Raw genomic sequence first — 8,707 nt, forward strand, 5'->3', positions numbered from 1 at the left:
AAGTGCCAGCTAGTTGTGCATACCTTTCCAGATTTTAAAACACTGGTGGATAAGGCCATTACTCTGGAAAATGAGCGACGTAACCTGGAAGATTTCCGCAAACGAAAAAGGGATCAGACTACTTTTGCTCGCAATCACAAAAGCAAGAAGGAATTTTAGAAGTGGGATTCACACAAAACCCCGACGAATAATTCACGTCCAATCAAGAATTTCCATGCAAGAGATAAAGAGTTCACCTATCGCCCAGGCGTTACCTGTTATGCTTGTGGAGAAGAAGGGCACTATGCCAAGCAGTGCCCCAAGCCAAGGAGCTCAACCCCGAAGCTCAATAACGGTGGAAATAATTCAGCACCAAAGCGAAGCAATTTCAACCCCAACAACAACCACCGGAAAGGTCACTTGAACCACGTGACCCGAGAGGAAGCACATAACGCCCCAAATATCGTACTCGGTACGTACCCCGTCAACACAATACCTGCCATGGTTTTGTTTGATTCTGGAGCTTCTCACTCATTCGTTTCGAAAAGTTTTGCTTTGCAAAATAATTTTTCGATGCTTCCCTTGGAAAAATCAATGATCATCAAGTCCCCTAGAATTAAGCAAGTGACCCAGAGTTACTGTCAAGGTGTGGTTATTGAATTTGAAGGATTGAAGTTTTACGCCAACCTTATCATACTGGAAAGCAAAGGACTGGATGTCATCCCAGGAATGGATTGGTTAACCACCAACAAAGGTTTTATTGACTGCTTCAACCGTACTGTGATTCTCACACACCATCATGGGAAGAAAATAAAAGTTTCAGCCAAAGAGAGACAAATACCTCGGCAACCTAGATTAAACAAGGTGGACATTTCTGAGCTGAACAAGGTTCCAGTAGTATGTGAATTCCTAGACGTATTTCCAGAAGAACTACCAGGCATGCCACCAGACTGAGAAATAGAATTCAGCATTGAGCTAGCACCCGGAACCGCTCCTATTTACAAGAAACCATACAGAATGGCACCATCCAAATTGGTAGAGTTGAAGAAGCAAATAAAAGAATTATTGGAGAAAGGATACATACGAGCCAGCTGCTCACCTTGGGGTTCTCCAATTTTATTTGCCAAGAAGAAGGATGGAACAATGAGGTTGTGTATTGATTATCGAGCTCTCAACATGGTCACCATCAAGAACAAATACCCAATGCCCCGAATAAATGATTTATTCGATCAGCTCGCACAGGCCAAAGTCTTCTCAAAAATTGACTTGAGATCAGGGTACCACCAACTAAAAGTACGAACCAAAGATATTCCCAAGACCGCATTCACCTCCAGATATGGGCTGTATGAGTTCACAGTAATGCCATTCGGACTAACCAACGCCCCCGCATATTTTGTTCACCTCATGAAAAAAGTATTTATGAAGTACATGGACAAGTTTGTTGTGGTATTCATCGATGATATTCTGATATATTCCAAAACACCAGAAGAGCACGCCGAACATCTTAGGATTGTACTCGGAGAACTCAGGAAACATCAATTGTACGCAAAATTCAGCAAATGTGAATTTTGGCTAAAGCAGGTGGGTTTTCTGGGCCACGTGCGAACCCAAGAAGGTATTGCAGTAGACCCGGAAAAAGTCAAGGCCGTACTTGGCTGGAAACCACCAACCAGCGTAACGGACGTATGGAGTTTCTTGGGAATGGCAGGCTATTATCGGAGATTTGTTGAAGGATTCTCCACTATAGCAAAGCCCATGACACAATTGCTCAAGAAAGGCAAGAAGTTTGAATGGACGAAAGCATTTGAGAAAAGTTTCCAAGAGCTAAAAAGCAAATTAACAACAACACATGTACTAATTGTGCCAGATATACACAAAAATTTTGAGGTATATTGTGACGCATCCCGGAAAGGCCTCGGATGCGTATTGATGCAAGAAGGCAAGGTACTTGTGTATGTCTCTAGACAACTACGCAAGCATGAGGAAAATTATCCCACTCATGACTTGGAATTAGCAGCGGTCATTCATGCACTCAAGGAATGGAGACACTTCCTACTTGGGAATCGTTGTGAGATATACACAGACCATAACAGTCTTAAGTATATTTTCACATAGCCAGAGTTAAATCTACGGCAATGACGCTGGTTAGAATTGGTGAAGGATTATGATGTTGGAATCCACTATCATCCTGGAAAAGCAAATGTTGTGGCAGATGCCCTGAGTCGGAATCCCAGCACAGACGATGACAGTATACCAAAGTTGAGGCCAGAATTTCAACAGGAATTTGCCAGGCTCAATTTGATAATGGTTACCGAAGGCAGTGTGGAAAATTTGGAAATACAGCCGACCCTGATGGAAAAGATCAAGGGAGCCCAGCACGGACACCCTAGCATTGATGGCATAAAAAGGAAAGTGAGTATGGGCAAGGCCTCAGAATTCAACGTAGATGAGCAAGGAATATTATGGTACAGGGAAAGAATCTGCGTGCCAAATATCCAGGACCTCAAACATCAAATTCTGTCTGAGAGCCACACCGCTCCGTACTCAATCCATCCTGGGGGGACAAAGATGTACAAAGACCTTCAGGAAAAATTTTGGTGGCACGGTATGAAGAGAGACATAGCCACGTTTATTGCATGTTGCGGCTCTTGTCAACGCATAAAGGCCGAGCACCAGAAACCAGCCGGGCTGTTGCAACCAAACAAAATACCCGAGTGGAAATGGGACGAGATTGGAATGGATTCATTGTTGGACTACCACGGTCACGACATGGAAATAGTGCCATATGGGTCATAACTGACAGGTTAACCAAGGTGGCACATTTTATTCCAATGAAGACGACTTACTCCACTCAGAGACTGGCCAGGCTTTATCTTCCCTGTATCGTCTGCCTGCATGGAGTCCCAAAGACTATCATGTCTGACAGAGGCACACAGTTCATCTCTAGATTTTGGGATCACCTACAACATGCACTGGGTACCCAACTAGCATTCAGCACCGCGTACCATCCCCAGACCGATGGGCGGACCGAATGCGTAAACCAAATCCTGGAAGATATGCTGAGAGCTTGTGTCCTCACCTACGGAACCAGTTGGGAAGAAAGCTTACCATATGCAGAGTTCGCATACAACAACAGTTATCAAGCCAGCTTGCAAATGGCACCCTTTGAAGCTCTGTATGGAAGAAGATGTCATACCCCGCTAAATTGGTCAGAGACCGGAGACAGCCATATCTTCGGCCCAGATATGCTCAAAGAGGCTGAAGAGAAAGTTAAGACAATTAGAGATCGACTCAAGACAGCTCAAAGTCGACAAAAGAGTTATTACGATCGGAAGCATCGAGAAATTAGTTTTGAACCCGGAGAGTTTGTTTACCTAAAAGTCTCTCCTATGAGCGGTCTGCAATGATTCAGGATTAAGGGAAAGCTAGCACCAAGATTCATAGGACCATTCCGTATAATGAACCGAAGAGGCACGGTAGCCTACCAGCTAGACTTACCTAGGGATTTATCCGATATCCACAACATGTTTCACATCTCACAATTGAGAAGGTACGTAGGCAATCCAGAGAAGCAGGTATCTCATGAAAATATTGACGTACAACCGGACCTCACCTACCGGGAGCACCCCATAAAAATATTAGAAGAGTCTGAAAGGAGGACCCGACGGAAAACTATCAAATTCTTCATAGTTCAGTGGAGCAACCACACCGAGAATGAAGCAACTTGGGAGAGAGAGGATTTTCTTCGGACAGAGCACCCACACCTGTTTAAGGATCAGCTGAAATCTCGGGGACGAGATTTTTCCTAAGGGGGTAGGTGCTGTGACACTCCAAAATTTTTCTTTGTGGTTTTGTTTTCAGCAAAAATCTTTCTTGGATTTAGTTTCTCCTGAGAGGAAAAACCTTTTTGGTTTTAGGGCTTTTATTTGGTTTTGATCCTTTCTAAATTTTACCATGTCTCCTATGGTAAAATTTTCTCAAAAACCACTCATTCCATATTGGTTCAACCCTAACTTTCTGTCCAAACTAATAAAATCCATTTTTGGATTTTATTCCAATTATTTCTCCTCCCAAGATAATTCTGTCTTTTCTTTTGAGCCTAGGTGATTTGCAAAGCAAGTACCCTAATGCTTTTGATTTTTGACCTCAACTCAACACCCCTGGATAGTCCCTTGTACCCACAACCTAGAACCATCTTGATCCACTCTTCTTCTTCTCAAATATTTCAAATTCCACCCTCTGCAAGTTTGGACCAGATTTGCCAAATTTGATGAAATTCATATCTACACTCCTATAGAAATTCCACCAAAATTCAGGCCACCTCTAGCTGCAATGAGAGACCACTCCACCAAAAACCAGCTCAAGGAAAAATCCCTACACACTAGAATCATTCTGTCGAACACCTTGCATGCACCAGTACTATTCACTTTCAGTAAATTCAGAAGATCAGTGTCGATCTCCGTCAGTAACTTTAGTCATGAGTCCACAGTGCCCTTGGCATGTTGCTCGCAGCCTATCCCTCTTGTCCGAAGCTTCACACGAGTGCTTGGCGCGTTCCTAGCTTCGGTGGCGCCCTGGCCCGCCTGTGCCGGCGTGCTTTGCGGCGGCTGCACCACCGTAACGGACGACAGGGGGCAAAACTGCGGCGCAACACCGTTCGGCGCCACCCAAGCGTCCTGGTGGCTCCGCGTGGCCGCCTCCTTGCCAGCACACGCATGCGGCACCGTCGCCGTGGCTTGGCATGTGCAGAGCGCGCTCTCTGCCGCCGACGGGCCGTGCGGCCGTTCCGTCGAGGGCAGACCGTAACCAGCCCTCCCGTGCTGAGTTGGACATGGGAACAGCTCCAATACTCCTCCTAGGCGATGCTCAAGCTCCTAAGCCGACCGTCCAGCCACAGCGCCGCCGTAATCAACTCGCCGGACTTATCCGTTCACGGCAACCGACCCGGGCCGGCTATATATAGCACCCCGAGCTTGCTCTCACCTCCGCACGACTCCACCACCTCACCAGACCCCGCCTAGCCATTGGAGGGGCCTCGAGGGGCCTTTCTTCCTCGACTCCGGCCACCTCCGTCTGCCTCGGGCTCCGGCATATTTCTCTCCGCTCTCTCCGGCGAGATCCACGACCGTCCGAACCGCCATCCGCCGGAGCAAGGGCCACCATCGACGTGGCGCTCGCTGACGACCTCTGCCACCACCCACAGACGCGAAAGGGCGCATTGATCACGAAGGTACACCCCGATCACCTTACCTCGCCGTGGATCGTCGCCAGCGACCACCGCACCTCTCGGCACCGTCGCGCTCTGTTTTCCCTCATTTGAAAATTCAAACCTGACAGGTGGAGCCCGCCTGTCAGTCTCTCATCCGTTTCTTTTAAACGAAACGTTATCTGGACTTTTTTGCAGAACTCCCTGGAAACTTTCTGTTTCATTACAGATGGGTCCTTGGACCAAAACTCTTGTAACTTTTAATCAGAAAAGTTTTTTTGATCAATTATTTTTCTGTTCTCTTTAGATTTTTGTCTAGTTTTGTATAAGATTTATTTGAGAATTTATTGGGAATATTTTCTGTACACTCGCGGTATTTACGTTACGTGCATATTTTTTTGTTATACCGTAGATTCCGGAGGAAGCGACGGAGCTGCAAACTTCGCACAGTTAGACTCCGACTACTCCGAACCAGGAAAGCATGTTTGAACTCTTGATATGATGAGTGTTGTTGCATGTTTGCATTGTAGCATGGTCATGGCATGTTTAGGAACATCACTTTAATATTATGTTTCATGCACATAATCGGAAAGTAAGTCTCAAAAAGCATTATGTTGTTGGATACATATTTGCATAGCCATGTGTTGGCATGAGGATGGGTAAGATGGCAGTGTTGTGACATGCCAGGCTTAGGCCAGTCCTTTTGACAGTAGTGTCAACATGATCAAATCATATTCCCTTCATTTCCTTCCTGTGCTGCCACATGTTTTCTGCAAGGGATATGGCATAGTAAGTTGCAACCGTTTTCCTGGTACACACCAAGTAGAGAGGCCGGGATGAGGGTTCCATGGCCCTGGATTAAAGCCCGTCATCCGGTCAGGGGGCATGGGTGTTTCCGGTTGGGACTGAGAGGGAGGCACCCCTTAGAGCGCGCGTATAGAAATTTGATCCCATGCTATTCGAGGTTGTGGCCTCCCCGTCTCAAAGTTTTTCTTGGACGTTGTCTAGGGTGATTCCTGGCATCGTGAGGTGAAATGGGTGTGTACTAGCTAAATGTGTTTCTACTGAAATACCGTAAACGGAACTAGTCCTTCGTGACTGCGGAAATCCGTTGGCTGTGGTCAGTTCATCCAAACTCTGCAGAGTCTCAAATCCTTCAATTATCTTGTACTTTGTTCAATATTCATCTTATCTTGTCAGGTATCAGCCTCAGTGACAAAACTCCGGTGGGATTTATGTGTGGTAAATCCGGTTAAAAGATTATTCTTGTGGATGGACTAATCTTGTTATTCACATTCATTACAAGCAATGTTTGTGATGTCGCTCAGACGTCCGACGGTGGCATACCTGTTATTTATTTTCGTTATAGGCCCTGTCTGTGATGTCACTCAGACGTCCGACGGTGGCATAACTGTTATTTACATTTGTTGCAAGTCCTGTCTGCGATGTCGCTCAGACGTCCGACGGGGCATTTTTGTTACAGCCCATTTTGGTGATGTCGCTCAGACGTCCGACTGTGGCATTTCTTTTAAAGCCCTGTCTGTGATGTCGCTCAGACGTTCGACTGTGGTATTTCTTTTAAAGCCCTTTATGTGATGTCACCCAGATGTCCGACTGTGGCGTTTCTTTTAAGCCCTCTATGTGATGTCGCCCAGAAGTTCGACGGTGGCATTTCTTTTACATCCCTTTATGTGATGTCGCTCAGACGTCCGACTGTGGCATTTCTTTTAAAGCCCTGTCTGTGATGTCGCTCAGACGTCCGACTGTGGTATTTGTTTTAAAGCCCTTTATGTGATGTCGCCCAGACGTCCAACTGTGGCATTTCATTTAAGCCCTCTATGTGATGTCGCCCAGACGTCCGACTGTGTCATTTCTTTTAGGCCCTTTATGTGGTGTCACTCAGACGCCCGACTGTGGCATTTCTTTTAAAAGCCCTTTATGTGGTGTCGCTTAGACGCCCGACTGCGGCATGCATTTTACTTATTTACCTTTCGAGGCGTCGCTCCAGACACCCGATCGGTTTTCAATTATTTATTTTATTTATCAAGTCCGGCAAATCTTACCATTGTTATATGAGCATCATTCTTTATTCACGACGCATTCATGCATTCATTGATTATATCTTTTGTCCGAACTGTCTTGCGAGTACTTTCAAAGTACTCACCTGGCTTGTTGATTTGGCCAGATGTTGATGAAGGCGATCTCATGGATGAAGAGTTTGATAGCGAGTCTGAAGCCTAGAGGAGTCCCAGTCAGTCTCGTGTGATCCTGTCTTGGTCATTGTATTATCCGCTTCCGCAACCAGAAATAAATTCATCGAGCCTCACCTTGACGCTCGATGTGCTGCCAGTAGAAGTCAAGTTATCCGCCACCACGTTTCCTCGAGCTAGTAGCATACCACCACACCCCTGTGTCATAACCGCCCATATGTAAGATATTGGCGAGTTTGTAATAAATTGTTGAGCAGCCTCAGCTCAACCCTGTAATATATTTGATGCTACTGGTTCTCTGTTTATCAAGCGTTGTCTACCAGAAAGGATGACTTTTCCTATACTGGGATTAAAAGATCGGTTTTATCAATAATCATTTTATTGAAAAACCGGTCGTGACAGAGCGACATCGGGCTGGTGGGGGCGTATGAGGATATGGCGAGTTGGGTCACGGTGGCACCGGAGAAGGCCGGGAAACAGTACTTATAGGGGGAAGGTAGCGCGACGGTCATCGGAATTCAATGCATAATGGCTTAGCGCGCCAGCTTGCCGTAGAAAACTAGGGAAACTGAAATTATGACTGTGTCGTCCCGTCCCGTCTGGGTCGCACGCCGGCATGGCGGTCAAACAAGTGCACTCGAATCATCTCCCTCCTTGTCAATAATGATTCCACGGATTTAAAAAGCCCGCAACAATTAAAGCATATCTTTTTTCGTATCAGTTAGCTGCCTTAATTACGGCCGGCTTCATGCAGGCACTCAGAATCGCTCGCAGGCAGTACGCAAAGTAGCATGCAACGAGTCGTAGCCAAGGGCACGCATGCAGCCACTTAAATCGCAGGAATTAATGAGGCTTAAACTTCTGCATGCTGTTAATTATTGCCATGCCTTGGTCTTGCTGCTTTGCTCACGGGACTAATAAACCCAGACGGAGGGAGTACCTTGGTTGGTGAGAGGTTTGAATTAAGCCCTGCAAACCGGAAAGGAGGTACTAGTACGTGCGTGATCCGCTATTTATTCGTGTAGGATCGAGTAGGTCGTTTCTTGAATTGAGCCCTGCAAACCGGAAAGGAGGTAGTACGTGCGTGATCCGCTATTTATCCGTGTAGGACCGATAGTGTAGCTTGTCAGTTTCTTCATAGGTAGGCATTTTTATCCGTGTAGGATCGATAGTTTAGCTTGTCAGTTTCTTCAGAGGTAGGCATTTTTATTCAAAAAACTGCCACTTCGCATCTTGCGTCGCAAATAAAACTGCCGGGAGCGCATTTGTAGGCTAGCTAGTGATCGATCAGTGACTTGTAAACACTGAACGA

This window comes from Triticum aestivum, chromosome 6B (assembly GCF_018294505.1).
Source record: "Triticum aestivum cultivar Chinese Spring chromosome 6B, IWGSC CS RefSeq v2.1, whole genome shotgun sequence".
NCBI classification, from domain to species: domain Eukaryota; kingdom Viridiplantae; phylum Streptophyta; class Magnoliopsida; order Poales; family Poaceae; genus Triticum; species Triticum aestivum.